This window comes from Coregonus clupeaformis, chromosome 14 (assembly GCF_020615455.1).
Source record: "Coregonus clupeaformis isolate EN_2021a chromosome 14, ASM2061545v1, whole genome shotgun sequence".
NCBI classification, from domain to species: domain Eukaryota; kingdom Metazoa; phylum Chordata; class Actinopteri; order Salmoniformes; family Salmonidae; genus Coregonus; species Coregonus clupeaformis.
Window position 1 is genome coordinate 24,384,997 of NC_059205.1, and position 14,885 is coordinate 24,399,881.

At 42.3% G+C, this 14,885-nt stretch overlaps 1 protein-coding gene across 3 annotated transcripts in view; it reads right to left on the reverse strand.

Annotated features, from left to right (window-relative positions):
* Nucleotides 1–11,675: 11,675 nt before the first annotated feature.
* Nucleotides 11,676–14,885, reverse strand: part of LOC121581255 (chemokine-like protein TAFA-5) — a 242,239-nt gene continuing 239,029 nt past the window's right edge. For all 3 annotated transcript variants that reach the window (XM_041896760.2, XM_041896759.2, XM_041896761.2), the window contains exon 5: nucleotides 11,676–14,002. The gene's annotated coding sequence lies outside the window, so the exon portion shown is untranslated. The remainder of the gene's footprint in view (nucleotides 14,003–14,885) is intronic.

Below are 14,885 nucleotides of genomic sequence, written 5' to 3' on the forward strand. Positions count from 1 at the left end.
GTCTCCAAGCCAATGTTATTTACCTTCAAGCAAGATGACCTTTTCCTTCTTTGAGTAATGAGCACTTCTGAGAACACACACATTTACAATACCGAAGTACAGTAACTAACATTCAAAGCCAGCTCCATGTCCACGTGCACCAGATGTTTGCTGGGTTCCTGTGAGGTGCATGTATAATGAGAGAAAGAGAGAGTTAGTCATTAATGCAGGCTGTTAGCAGTGGTGTAAAGTACTTAAGTAAAAATTCATGAAAATACTACTTAAGTAGTTTTTTGGGGTATCTGTACTTTACTTTACTATTTATATTTTTGACTACTTTTACTTTTACTTCACTACATTCCTAAAGAAAAGGATGTACTTTTTACTCCATACATTTTCCCTGACAACCAAAAGTACTTGTTACATTTTGCATGTCTAGTAGGACAGGAAAATTGTCTAATTCACACATTTATCAAGAGAACATCCCTGGTCGTCCCTATTGCCTCTGGACTGGCAGACTCACTAAACACATGCTTTTTTGTAAGTTATGTCTGAGTGTTGGAGCATGCCCCTGGCTATCCGTAAAAATAAGTATATATTTGCCTTATATAAGGAATTTGAAATTATTTATACTTTCACTTTTGATACTTAAGTATATTTTAGCAATTACATTTACTTTTGATACTTAAGTATATTTTAAACCAAATACTTTTAGACTTTTACTCAAGTAGTATTTTACTGGGTGACTTTCACTTTTACTTGAGTCATTTTCTACGAAGGTATCTTTACTTTAACTCAAGTAGGACAATTGGGTACTTTTTCCATCACTGGCAGTTAGTTAGTTAGTTAGTTAGTTAGTTAGTTAGTTAGTTAGTTAGTGGTGTTTAATGGAGCCTGAAAGCCCAGCTGACACCAGCATGTCTTCTTCTTCCTTGGGTTGGAGAGGAGAGCCAGAGAGCCTCGATCAAGATTCAATAGAATAGCACTGGCCTGGAGCACCAAGCACAGATGTGGGGGGATACTGTACAAGACCAGGCAAAGGTTACGATGATAAGGAGAGGTGTTTGTTTATACAGAGACTGGGTTTTAATCCAATAATTAACAGTTTAGTTGAACAGCTCTACTGCAAAATGTTTAGATCTGTCACAAATTCTAATCTGGGTAAGGAAAGCAACAGACATTCCGATTCACAGTCCAACTCTCAGCTATCTTTGCAAAAGATCAAAATGTAAAAGGTAGTCAATAGAATCACATCATACAACACAAAGGATGCCAAAACAATTTAGCACACCTCTCCTCCTACACTACATCCCTGGTGTATCAGTGAAGAGCTCAGGTAATGTTTAGTCTCTCACTGTCCTAACCTTGAAAGAGCATTGGACCCTATGCTCAGAAAACACCCAACAGTTTTATGGCTAGAACATATTGGTGACGGAAGACATCTTCAGAGGAAAGCAGCAGCGCGAGTCATATTGCTTATTGATCCCCTTTTGAAAAAGCGCTGCTTGCACTTCATTAGCTTTATATTGTAAACAAAGACTTACAATATAAAATGTGAATTAGCACTTAAATGTTATCCATCACTGCAGTTCATATTTTGTGCCATTGCTGCAGTATTGGTATTGCAGCAGACTGCAGATATTTATCTGGGGTTGTGAAGGGAGAAGGAGTCTTCCCTGTGAGTTTAGCGTTGGTTATTAATGCAGAGGCAGGCTGTCTGCTCTGTCTCTGTCCTCTGTAGATGCAGCTAAATGACAGAAACCCAACACTGTGCCTTAGGACGGTAACTGGTAACAGTCGAAGGCATAACGTAACCGTCAACACTCACAAACAGACACATGCAAGGAAACACATAAACACATGTACAGCGCCTTCGGAAAGTATTCAGACCCCTTGACATTTTCCACATTTTGTTCCGTTACAGCCTTATTCTAAAATAGATTAAATGGTTTGTTTTCCCCTCATAAATCCACACAATACCCTATAATGACAAAGGAAAAACAGGTTAACTTTTTGTAGGGATAATAGAAAAAAAATAATATATATATATACATATCACATTTACAGTGGGGGAAAAAAGTATTTAGTCAGCCACCAATTGTGCAAGTTCTCCCACTTAAAACGAAGAGAGAGCCCTGTAATTTTCATCATAGGTACAAGTCAACTATGACAGACAAAATGAGAAAAAAAAATCCTGAAAATCACATTGTAGGATTTTTAATGAATTTATTTGCAAATTATGGTGGAAAATAAGTATTTGGTCAATAACAAAAGTTTCTCAATACTTTGTTATATACCCTTTGTTGGCAATGACACAGGTCAAATGTTTTCTGTAAGTCTTCACAAGGTTTTCACACACTGTTGGTGGTATTTTGGCCCATTCTTCCATGCAGATCTCCTCTAGAGCAGTGATGTTTTGTGGCTGTCGCTGGGCAACATGGACTTTCAACTCCCTCCAAAGATTTTCTATGGGGTTGAGATCTGGAGACTGGCTAGGCCACTCCAGGACCTTGAAATGCTTCTTACGAAGCCACTCCTTCGTTGCCCGGGCGGTGTGTTTGGGATCATTGTCATGCTGAAAGACCCAGCCACGTTTCATCTTCAATGCCCTTGCTGATGGAAGGAGGTTTTCACTCAAAATCTCACGATACATGGCCCCATTCATTCTTTCCTTTACACGGATCAGTCGTCCTGGTCCCTTTGCAGAAAAACAGCCCCAAAGCATGATGTTTCCACCCCCATGCTTCACAGTAGGTATGTGTTCTTCGGATGCAACTCAGCATTCTTTGTCCTCCAAACACGACGAGTTGAGTTTTTACCAAAAAGTTCTATTTTGGTTTCATCTGACCATATGACATTCTCCCAATCTTCTTTTGGATCATCCAAATGCACTCTAGCAAACTTATAATAATAATAATAATAATAATATGCCATTTAGCAGACGCTTTTATCCAAAGCGACTTACAGTCATGCGTGCATACATTTTTTTTTTCAGACGGGCCTAGACAGGGCCTAGACATGTACTGGCTTAAGCAGGGGGACACGTCTGGCACTGCAGGATTTGAGTCCCTGGCTGCGTAGTGTGTTACTGATGGTAGGCTTTGTTACTTTGGTCCCAGCTCTCTGCAGGTCATTCACTAGGTCCCCCCGTGGGTTTCTGGGATTTTTGCTCACCGTTCTTGTGATCATTTTGACCCCACAGGGTGAGATCTTGCGTGGAGCCCCAGATCGAGGGAGATTATCAGTGGTCTTGTATGTCTTCCATTTCCTAATAATTGCTCCCACAGTTGATTTCTTCAAACCAAGCTGCTTACCTATTGCAGATTCAGTCTTCCCAGCCTGATGCAGGTCTACAATTTTGTTTCTGGTGTCCTTTGACAGCTCTTTGGTCTTGGCCATAGTGGAGTTTGGAGTGTGACTGTTTGAGGTTGTGGACAGGTGTCTTTTATACTGATAACAAGTTCAAACAGGTGCCATTAATACAGGTAACGAGTGGAGGACAGAGGAGCCTCTTAAAGAAGAAGTTACAGGTCTGTGAGAACCAGAAATCTTGCTTGTTTGTAGGTGACCAAATACTTATTTTCCACCATAATTTGCAAATAAATTCATTAAAAATCCTACAATGTGATTTTCTGGATATTTTTTTCTCATTTTGTCTGTCATAGTTGACGTGTGATGAAAATTACAGGCCTCTCTCATCTTTTTAAATGGGAGAACTTGCACAATTGGTGGCTGACTAAATACTTTTTTCCCCACTGTACATAGGTATTCAGACCCTTTACTCAGTACTTTGTTGAAGCACCTTCGGCAGCGATTACACCATCGAGTCTTCTTGGGTATGAAGCTACAAGCTTGGCACACCTGTATTTGGGGAGTTTCTCCCATTCTTCTCTGCAGATCCTCTCAAGCTCTGTCAGGTTGGATGGGGAGCGTTGCTGCACAGCTACAGTGAGGGAAAAAAGTATTTGATCCCCTGCTGATTTTGTACGTTTGCCCACTGACAAAGACATGATCAGTCTATAATTTTAATGGTCGGTTTATTTGAACAGTGAGAGACAGAATAACAACAACAAAATCCAGAAAAACGCATGTCAAAAATGTTATAAATTGATTTGCATTTTAATGAGGGAAATAAGTATTTGACCCCCTTGGCTGTGTGCTTAGGGTCTTTGTCATGTTGGAAGGTGAACCTTCGCCCCGCTCTGGAGCAGGTTTTCCTCAAGGATCTCTCTGTACTTTGCTCCGTTCATCTTTGCCCTGATCCTGACTAGTCTCCCAGTCCCTGCCGCTGAAAAACATCCCAACAGCCTGATGCTGCCACCACCATGCATCACCGTACGGATGGTGCCAGGTTTCCTCCAGACGTGACGCTTGGCATTCAGGCCAAAGAGTTTAATCTTGGTTTCATAAGACCAGAGAATCTTGTTTCTCATTGTCTGAGAGTCTTTAGGTGCCTTTTGGCAAACTCCAAGTGGGCTGTCATGTGCCTTTTACTGAGGAGCGGCTTCCGTCTTGCCACTCTACCATAAAGGCCTGATTGGTGGAGTGCTGCAGAGATGGTTGTTCTTCTGGAAGGTTCTTCCATCTCCACAGAGGACCTCTAGAGCTCTGTCAGAGTGATCATCAGGTTCTCGGTCACCTCCCTGACCAAGGCACTTCTCCCCCGACTGCTCAGTTTGGCCGGGCGGCCAGCTCTAGGAAGAGTCTTGGTGGTTCCAAACATCTTCCATTTAAGAATGATGGAGGCCACTGTGTTCTTGGGGACCTTCAATGCTGCAGAAATGTTTTGATACCCTTCCCCAGATCTGTGCCTCGACACAATCCTGTCTCGGAGCTCTACGGACAATTCCTTCGACCTAATGGCTTGGTTTTTGCTCTGACATGCACTGTCAACTGTGGGACCTTATATAGACAGGCGTTATACATCAAATCAAATCAAATGTTATTTGTCACATGCGCCAAATACAACAGGTGTAGACCTTAGAGTGAAATGCATACTTACAAGCCATTAACCAACAATGCAGTTCTAAGAAAAATAAGTGTTAAGTAAAATATGAAAATAACAAATAATTAAAGAGCAGCAGTAAAATAACAGTAGCAAGGCTATATACAGGAGGTACCGGTACAGAGTCAATGTGCGGGGGCACAGGTTAGTCGAGGTAATTGAGGTAATATGTACATGTAGGTAGAGTTAAAGTGGCTATACATAGATATTAAACAGAGAGTAGCAGCAGCGTAAAATAGGGGGGGGTAACAATGCAAATAGTCCGGGTAGACATTTGTTTAGCTATTCAGGAGTCTTATGGCTTGGGGGTAGAAGCTGTTAAGAAGCCTTTTGGACCTAGACTTGGCGCTCCGGTACCGCTTGCTGTTCGGTAGCAGAGAGAACAGTCTATGACTAGGGTGGCTGGAGTCTTTGAACATTTTTAGGGCCTTCCTCTGACACCGCCTGGTATAGGGGTCCTGGATGGCAGGAAGCTTGGCCCCAGTGATGTACTGGCAGTGTGCAGTGCAATAGAGATTGCATCATATGTGGATCAGTTGGGGCGGTGTGCAATTTGGAGTGGGTCTAGTGTTTCTGGGATAATGGTGTTGATGTGAGCCATGACCAGCCTTTCAAAGCACTTCATGGCTAAAGATGTGAGTGCTACAGGTCGGTAATAATTTAGGCAGGTTACTTTAGTGTTCTTGGGCACAGGGACTATGTTGGTCTGCTTGAAACATTGTTGGTATTACAGACTCCATCAGGGACAGGTTGAAAATGCCCTGCGGCCTTGTGAATGTTGACCTGTTTAAAGGTCTTACTCACATCGGCTATGGAGAGTGTGATCACACAGTCGTCTGGAACAGCTGATGCTCTCACACATGCTTCAGTGTTGCATGCCTCGAAGCGAGCTTCCCTTTGTAGTCTGTAATACTTTGCAAGCCCTGCCACATCCGACTCGCATCGGAGCCGGTGTAGTATGATTCAATCTTAATCCTGTATTGACGCTTTGCCTGTTTGATGGTTCGTCGGAGGACATAGCGGGATTTCTTATAAGCGTCTGGGTTAGAGTCCCGCTCCTTGAAAGCGGCAGCTCTACCCTTTAGCTCAGTGCGGATGTTGCCTGTAATCCATGACTTCTGGTTGGGGTATGTACGTACGGTCACTGTGGGGACGACGTCATCGATGCACTTATTGATGAAGCCAGTGACTGATGTGGTGTACTCCTCAATGCCATCGGAAGAATCCTGGAACATATTCCAGTCTGTGCTAGCAAAACAGTCATGTAGCTTAGCATCTGCATCATCTAACCACTTCTTTATTGACCGAGTCACTGGTGCTTCCTGCTTTAGTTGTTGCTTGAAAGCAGGAATCAGGAGGATAGAGTTATGGTCAGATTTGCCAAATGGAGGGCGAGGGAGAGCTTTGTACGCATCTCTGTGTGTGGTGGTCTATAGTTATTTTTTCCTCTGGTTGCACATTTAACATGCTGGTAGAAATTAGGTAAAACGGATTCCCTGCATTAAAGTCCCCAGCCACTAGGCGCACCGCCTCTGGATGAGCGTTTTCCTGTTTGCTTATGGCCTTATACAGCTCATTGAGTACGGTCTTATTACAAGCATCGGTTTGTGTCGGTAAATAGACAACTACAAAAAATATAGATGAAAACTCTCTTGGTAAATAGTGTGGTCTGCAGTTAATCATGAGATAGTCTACCTCAGGCGAGCCAAACCTCGAGACTTCCTGTGGGACCTTACATAGACAGGTTTGTGCCTTTCCAAATAATGTCCAATCAATTGAATTTACCAAAGGTGGACTCCAATCAAGTTGTAGAAACATCTCAAGGATGATCAATGGAAACAGGATGCACCTGAGCTCAATTTCGAGTCTCATAGCAAAGGGGCTGAATACTTATGTAAATAAGGTATATACTGTATATACAGTACCAGTCACAAGTTTGGACACACATACTCATTCAAGGGTTTGTCTTTATTTTTACTATTTTTTACACTGTAGATTAATAGTGAAGACATCAAAACTATGACATTACACATATGGAATCATGTAGTAACCAAAAAAGTGTTAAATAAATCAAAATATGTTATATTTGAGATTCTTCGAAGTAGCCACCTTGATGACAGCTTTGCACACTCTTGGCATTCTCTCAACCAGCTTCACCTGAAATGATTTTCCAAAAGTCTTGAAGGAGTTCCCACATATACTGAGCACTTGTTGGCTGATTTTCCTTCACTCGGCGGTCCATCTCATCCCAAACCATCTCCATTGCATTGAGGTCGGGGGATTGTGGAGGCCAGGTCATCTGATGCAGCACTCCATCACTCTTTTTCTTGGTCAAATAGCCCTTACACAGCCTGGAGGTGTGTTGGGTCATTGTCCTGTTGAAAAACAAATGATAGTCCCATTAAGCGCAAACCAGATTGGATGGCGTATCGCAGCAGAATGCAGTGGTAGCCATGCTGGTTAAGTGTGCCTTGAATTCTAAATAAATCACAGACAGTGTCACAAGCAAAGCATCCCCACACCATCACACCTCCTCCATGCTTCACGGTGGGAACCACACATGCGGAGATCATCCGTTCACCTACTCTGCGTCTCACAAAGACACGGCGGTTGGAACCAAAAATCTCAAATTTGGACTCATCAGACCAAAGGACAGATTTCTTCCAGTGTAATGTCCATTGCTCGTGTTTCTTGGCCCAAGCCAGTCTCTTCTTCTAATTGGTGTCCTTAAGTAGTGGTTTCTTTGCAGGAATTCGATCATGAAGGCATGGTTCACTGATGTTGAGATGTTTCTGTTACTTCAACTCTGTGAAGCATTTATGTGGGCCATGGCGGTCCTCATGAGAACCAGTTTCATCATAGCGCTTGATGGTTTTTGCGACTGCACTTGAAGAAACTTTCGAAGGTCGTTTTTTAAATATATTTTAATCAATTTTAGAATAAGGCTGTAACGTAACAAAATGGGGAAAAAGTCAAGGGGTCTGAATACTTTCCGAAGGCACTGTACAAATACGAACACATCAACAGCACAGGATTGGGAAATGCAGATATGATACACATATCGCTATAGAGCTATAGGAAAGAGAGAAAGAGTTTACATAGACAAATATACACACACAGTAATATTCTCCCTGTTGTATGTGAACCACTTTGCCTCTTTCTCCACGGCAAAGACATTATCGCCAGCTCTCTTTTGTACCTACATGTACCATATAGCTCTAGGAGAAACTCCTCATTGTACTTTTCTCTAATCAAATTAAAACGTGTATGAGACACGACTCCTCTGAACATCACACCGAACCTCAAGGATACGGGAGAGATTATTGAAATTCAATCAGATGTAATTAAATATTTACAACCGTCTTGACAATCGCAGGCTACACGCGCACATCACACACGCACTCAAACACACACAAACAAACACAAATGAAAAACACACAGATCCTTTCAGGAAACTCACTTCTCATTTGCATCCTTAGAAAACTTATCTGTCAACAACAGCTGTATTAATCTCCAGCTGGTGTTGGTGGAACAGTCTGACCTAGTCAGTAAGTATTAGGAAGGAACGTCAGGCAGCCAACCAGCCAGCTAGTCAGACTGGTCCCAATCAGTCAGTCAATGAAAGTCAGTCAGTCGGACTAAACAGCAGAGAGCCAAGTGTGGGTAAGAGAAGTTCAGCATCTGGATCTGAACAGATGTGAATCTGGGCAAGTTGGGGGTTAATCTGGAAAGTGAAGGCCTTCACTCAGAGCCTAACACAAGACCTTTGAAGCCTCTGTGAAGGCTTTGATTTGTGTCTTTCATGGAATCAGAGCCCCTGGTTGAAAACCAGGACCTTGGACAGCACCACCTGATGTAGCGGGTGTCTGATTATGTGGTGCTGTCCAAGGCACTGATATCATCTCTTTTTATGTGTTCTCACTTGCATTAGATCCAAAGTCCTTTGCAGGGTAACCCTTTGCAAGTTATTCAACATCATAATCTTACAGTTCATTAAATATTGACCAGGTGTACTGTTCTGCCTACAGTGAGGGAAAAAACTATTTGATCCCCTGCTGATTTTGTACGTTTGCCCACTGACAAATACATGATCAGTCTATAATTTTAATGGTAGGTTTATTTGAACAGTGAGAGACAGAAAAACAACAACAAAAATCCAGAAAAACGCATGTCAAAAATGTTATAAATTGATTTGCATTTTAATGAGTGAAATAAGTATTTGACCCCCTTGGCTGTGTGCTTAGGGTCTTTGTCATGTTGGAAGGTGAACCTTCGCCCCGCTCTGGAGCAGGTTTTCCTCAAGGATCTCTCTGTACTTTGCTCCGTTCATCTTTGCCCTGATCCTGACTAGTCTCCCAGTCCCTGCCGCTGAAAAACATCCCAACAGCCTGATGCTGCCACCACCATGCATCACCGTACGGATGGTGCCAGGTTTCCTCCAGACGTGACGCTTGGCATTCAGGCCAAAGAGTTTAATCTTGGTTTCATAAGACCAGAGAATCTTGTTTCTCATTGTCTGAGAGTCTTTAGGTGCCTTTTGGCAAACTCCAAGTGGGATGTCATGTGCCTTTTACTGAGGAGCGGCTTCCGTCTTGCCACTCTACCATAAAGGCCTGATTGGTGGAGTGCTGCAGAGATGGTTGTTCTTCTGGAAGGTTCTTCCATCTCCACAGAGGACCTCTAGAGCTCTGTCAGAGTGATCATCAGGTTCTCGGTCACCTCCCTGACCAAGGCACTTCTCCCCCGACTGCTCAGTTTGGCCGGGCGGCCAGCTCTTAGGAAGAGTCTTGGTGGTTCCAAACATCTTCCATTTAAGAATGATGGAGGCCACTGTGTTCTTGGGGACCTTCAATGCTGCAGAAATGTTTTGATACCCTTCCCCAGATCTGTGCCTCGACACAATCCTGTCTCGGAGCTCTACGGACAATTCCTTCGACCTAATGGCTTGGTTTTTGCTCTGACATGCACTGTCAACTGTGGGACCTTATATAGACAGGCGTTATACATCAAATCAAATCAAATGTTATTTGTCACATGCGCCAAATACAACAGGTGTAGACCTTAGAGTGAAATGCATACTTATAAGCCATTAACCAACAATGCAGTTCTAAGAAAAATAAGTGTTAAGTAAAATATGAAAATAACAAATAATTAAAGAGCAGCAGTAAAATAACAGTAGCAAGGCTATATACAGGAGGTACCGGTACAGAGTCAATGTGCGGGGGCACAGGTTAGTCGAGGTAATTGAGGTAATATGTACATGTAGGTAAATGTTATAAATTGATTTTAATTTTAATGAGGGAAATAAGTATTTGACCCCTCTGCAAAACATGACTTAGTACTTGGTGGCAAAACCCTTGTTGGCAATCACAGAGGTCAGACGTTTCTTGTAGTTGGCCAACAGGTTTGCACACATCTCAGGAGGGATTTTGTCCCACTCCTCTTTGCAGATCTTCTCCAAGTCATTAAGGTTTCGAGGCTGACGTTTTGCAACTCGAACCTTTAGCTCCCTCCACAGATTTTCTATGGGATTAAGGTCTGGAGACTGGCTAGGCCACTCCAGGACCTTAATGTGCTTCTTCTTGAGCCACTCCTTTGTTGCCTTGGCCGTGTGTTTTGCGTCATTGTCATGCTGGAATATCCATCCACGACACATTTTCAATGCCCTGGCTGAGGGAATGAGGTTCTCACCCAAGATTTGACGGTACATGGCCCCGTCCATCGTCCCTTTGATGCGGTGAAGTTGTCCTGTCCCCTTAGCAGAAAAACACCCCTAAATCATAATGTTTCCACCTCCATGTTTGACGGTGGGGATGGTGTTCTTGGGGTCATAGGCAGCATTCCTCCTCCTCCAAACACGGCGAGTTGAGTTGATGCCAAAGAGCTAGATTTTGGTCTCATCTGACCACAACACTTTCACCCAGTTCACCTCTGAATCATTCAGATGTTCATTGGCAAACTTCAGACGGGCCTGTATATGTGCTTTCTTGAGCAGGGGGACCTTGCGGGCTCTGCAGGATTTTAGTCCTTCACGGCGTAGTGTGTTACCAATTGTGTTCTTGGTGACTATGGTCCCAGCTGCCTTGACATCATTGACAAGATCCTCCCGTGTAGTTCTGGGCTGATTCCTCACCGTTCTCATGATCATTGCAACTCCACGAGGTGAGATCTTGCATTGAGCCCCAGGCCGAGGGAGATTGACAGTTATTTTGTGTTTCTTCCATTTGCGAATAATCGCACCAACTGTAGTCACCTTCTCACCAAGCTGCTTGGCGATGGTCTTGTAGCCCATTCCAGCCTTGTGTAGGTCTACAATCTTGTCCCTGACATCCTTGGAGAGCTCTTTGGTCGTGACCATGGTGGAGAGTTTGGAATCTGATTGATTGATTGCTTCTGTGGACAGGTGTCTTTTATACAGGTAACAAGCTGAGATTAGGAGCACTCCCTTTAAGAGTGTGCTCCTAATCTCAGCTCGTTACCTGTATAAAAGACACCTGGGAGCCAGAAATCTTTCTGATTGAGAGGGGTCAAATACTTATTTTCCTCATTAAAATGCAAATCAATTTATAACATTTTTGACATGCGTTTTTCTGGATTTTGTTGTTGTTATTCTGTCTCTCACTGTTCAAATAAACCTACCATTAAAATTATAGACTGATCATGTCTTTGTCAGTGGGCAAACGTACAAAATCAGCAGGGGATCAAATACTTTTTTTCACTCACTGTATGTACTGTATATTCTTGTATAACTATGGAATCCCTTCCACCATAATGCATACAGCCAGCAGCATACACACATGGAGTCAGTCACCTTCTATTATTTCTGTCCTAACTGTCACAGAGCAAATGCCTTTATCAACTCTGCATCAATACATTCATATTCATATGTTATTGTAATCAAATCCCAGTGAGACTGTCTATAAATCATTTGATTTGGTTTACTTATGTATATCAGGTGTTTAGCTATTAGATATGTATAAGGAACTTACATGTGGACAATTAGACACTGTAAAGTAGATGATCTAGAAGAAAATAAACAACTATCTCTGGCTGTCAGTTTTTGGCATATAGGACAGAACAATTAAATAAACATAATACAAAATAAGGTATGATAAATCTTACTTCCTTGAATAAATTGGATGACTTTGAATACCAAAATGTCTATATTAGCAAGGGATGGTTCTTTCATGTATTTAATTTATTCTTAAAATATTTCATGATAAGAAAGTATCTCATGTAAATGATTCCAACACTTTTTCCGCAATGCCTCCATTCTTCGCGTGTCATCATCATCTTCTTCACTGGAGATTGGAGGTCAGCATTGTGCGACAAACACAAGCCCAAAAATAAATTATATATTATAGAGAAATGAGACAGTATTCCACACCTTTTACAATGCAATACTGCAGCAATTAGCAGGTTGCAAAGGCTGCTCATTGACTAAAGTGACAAAAGCTCTGTCTGTGATGAGCTCAATTCATGTTGTAATGTAATTGTTCATGTTTTTGATAGATAGTGACTCTCAGGCCGGCATTCATTCAGTTGCAGATAAAGGGCAACAGCATTGAGGGTTCAGTCAGATTGTTTATGCTATGTCAGAGTTAATGACCACATTAAAACCATACACTGCAAGACACTCTCACAAGACACTCTCACACACATTCTGAGTGAACTCAAGTGCATTTTGTCCTTTTCTGTGATTGATAGATTGTGAGATTAGAAGTATGAGAGGAGAGAAGCTACTTGTCATGAGAACAGAAAGAGAGCAGGACAAACCAGCGTTAGAGATCTTGTTTCTCACGTTCTATGGCTGCCATTTTGTGACCACGTTATTCATGTCGAATAAGGTTCTCTACAAAGGTACAACATATAAAACTGTTAAATATATAAGTTTTAGGCCTTTCAAAATAAATTTAATGAAATGTATCTTTCCCCCGTCCGCCATCCGCAATCAGAAATGACAGTTTCAATATTCTCTTTTTCGATGATCAGTAGTTTTACTCTTTTACCGTTTTTACTAACCATGCTTATTGCAATGTGTCCCAATTTGTAGCAATTGAAAAATGCAAATCAGATTTTTTTATACACAGATATATGTTTGCCTATATCTCCTGTTTCAAAATACAGTGGTGGGTTTAGTCAGAGAAAAAAATGTCAGCAACGCTTTTTAATGTAACTCCTTTGATTGTATACGTGTCCCACTAGACTCTATAGTCTATGTTCGAAATGACATAAAGCCCAACATCTACAGCTATGAGGGCAGTCATTGTTGTGTAGCGAGAAAAACAAATATCCATTTCTCTTTCCCAATCTGGTCCATCTCGTTTTACAATAAACTGTTATTTTTATACTCTTTGGTCTATAAAAATATGGAGAGCGCCAAAGGTGTACTCCTCCAGCAGAAGGCCTATTCACAGCAGAGTACAGGGCAAGCAGTGAGCAGTAGGATCTGGTCCAGTCTGGTCCATAGTCTGGATAGATCCAGTCCAATGTTTCATCCAGTCCATAGTCTGGCGCTAGGTCAGACACATCAGAGAGCCTCAGGCCTGGTTCACAATAATCCTGTTCTTTGGGACACATCTCTCTGTCCCATTACAGTCTAACAGAAGCAGATGAGGTTGAAGTAAGTGGGAGTCCTCTGTCCGCTGAACATTAGCAGACAGTAGCTGAACAGTACAGTAGACGATCCAAAATGGCTCCATAGTTACCACTCTCTCCCTCTCTGGACAAGGCGCTGACGGACACCAGACCTCCATGGCACTAGAGGGTTCTGCTCATTTACAAAGCAGACGGACGGTAATAGGAGGAGGCAGACGGACATGTTGATCCAATGACAGACAGTGGGTTATCTACAGCGGATGGTCATTGGTTGGTCGGAGCCGCAGAGTGGTGGAGCCAGGAGTCAGGGCACAGGACACAGGAAACAGCTTCTCCAGAGTCAAAGATGAGACCTCACTCTCGACTTCAAGTGCCCTCAAACACTCCGGAATTGGTTGTCGTTGACTGTGTTTAAGAGACCTGCGGATCAATGAAACACAAGTTATGTCAGAGCACAGGATAATCAATGCTAGCTAATGACAGACAATCCTTAAACAATGCTAAATTGCTAACACTTCAAAGACATGCTAAAGAAATCAATGCTTGTGGTAGAAGTTGCCCAGGCCCTAACCACAGACAAACCTATGATTAGATTACCAAATGCCAAATCTTGTTGAAATTGAAAGGGGTGAAGAATACCTTGGACTAGTTGTTAGGGTCAACATCTACCTACTCCGCAATGATTGTCCCTAGATTAACGTTGTATATTTTACTCCTATTACTTTCACTCCCATTATTCCCCTAATAGTGTGGAACTTCTTAAAATGTCTACAACTCTGATAGGAGGTTTTGGAGAAATTAGACAGTCCCATACTAATCATTGTCAACAACAGTATGTTCTGGCATCCAAATATTGTGAATTCTGCTGGGGCATTAAACCCAATAACAAAACAAGTCTTGCAGTGCAGAACTGTAAAACAATTAATCAGCCTCACAGAAGAAATCTGGAGAGAGAAAAAAAATGTGTAGTTCGTCGGCACGCCATCTGGCCTATGTGTGGTCACCAGCCAACTTGATAAAGGCATTGATGCCTTCCAAGATTGCCGGGGCTGCTTAATTTATAATAATGAACTCTTGACAATTACACAGAGTGCAAATTGCCATGAAAGGGGGCAGGTGTTAGATTAAAACTGGGGAAATCTGGGGATGAAAACAACAGGAACAGAGCAATCAGTAACTAAATGAACCTGTGTCATTTAATAGGATAATGTCACAGTGTAGTGTAGTCAGTGGCTGCAGGGGAGAAGGTATGGAGGGAATGTCACAAGAGTATCCGGGCTAAGAAGAGGGGCATGTCTCCCAC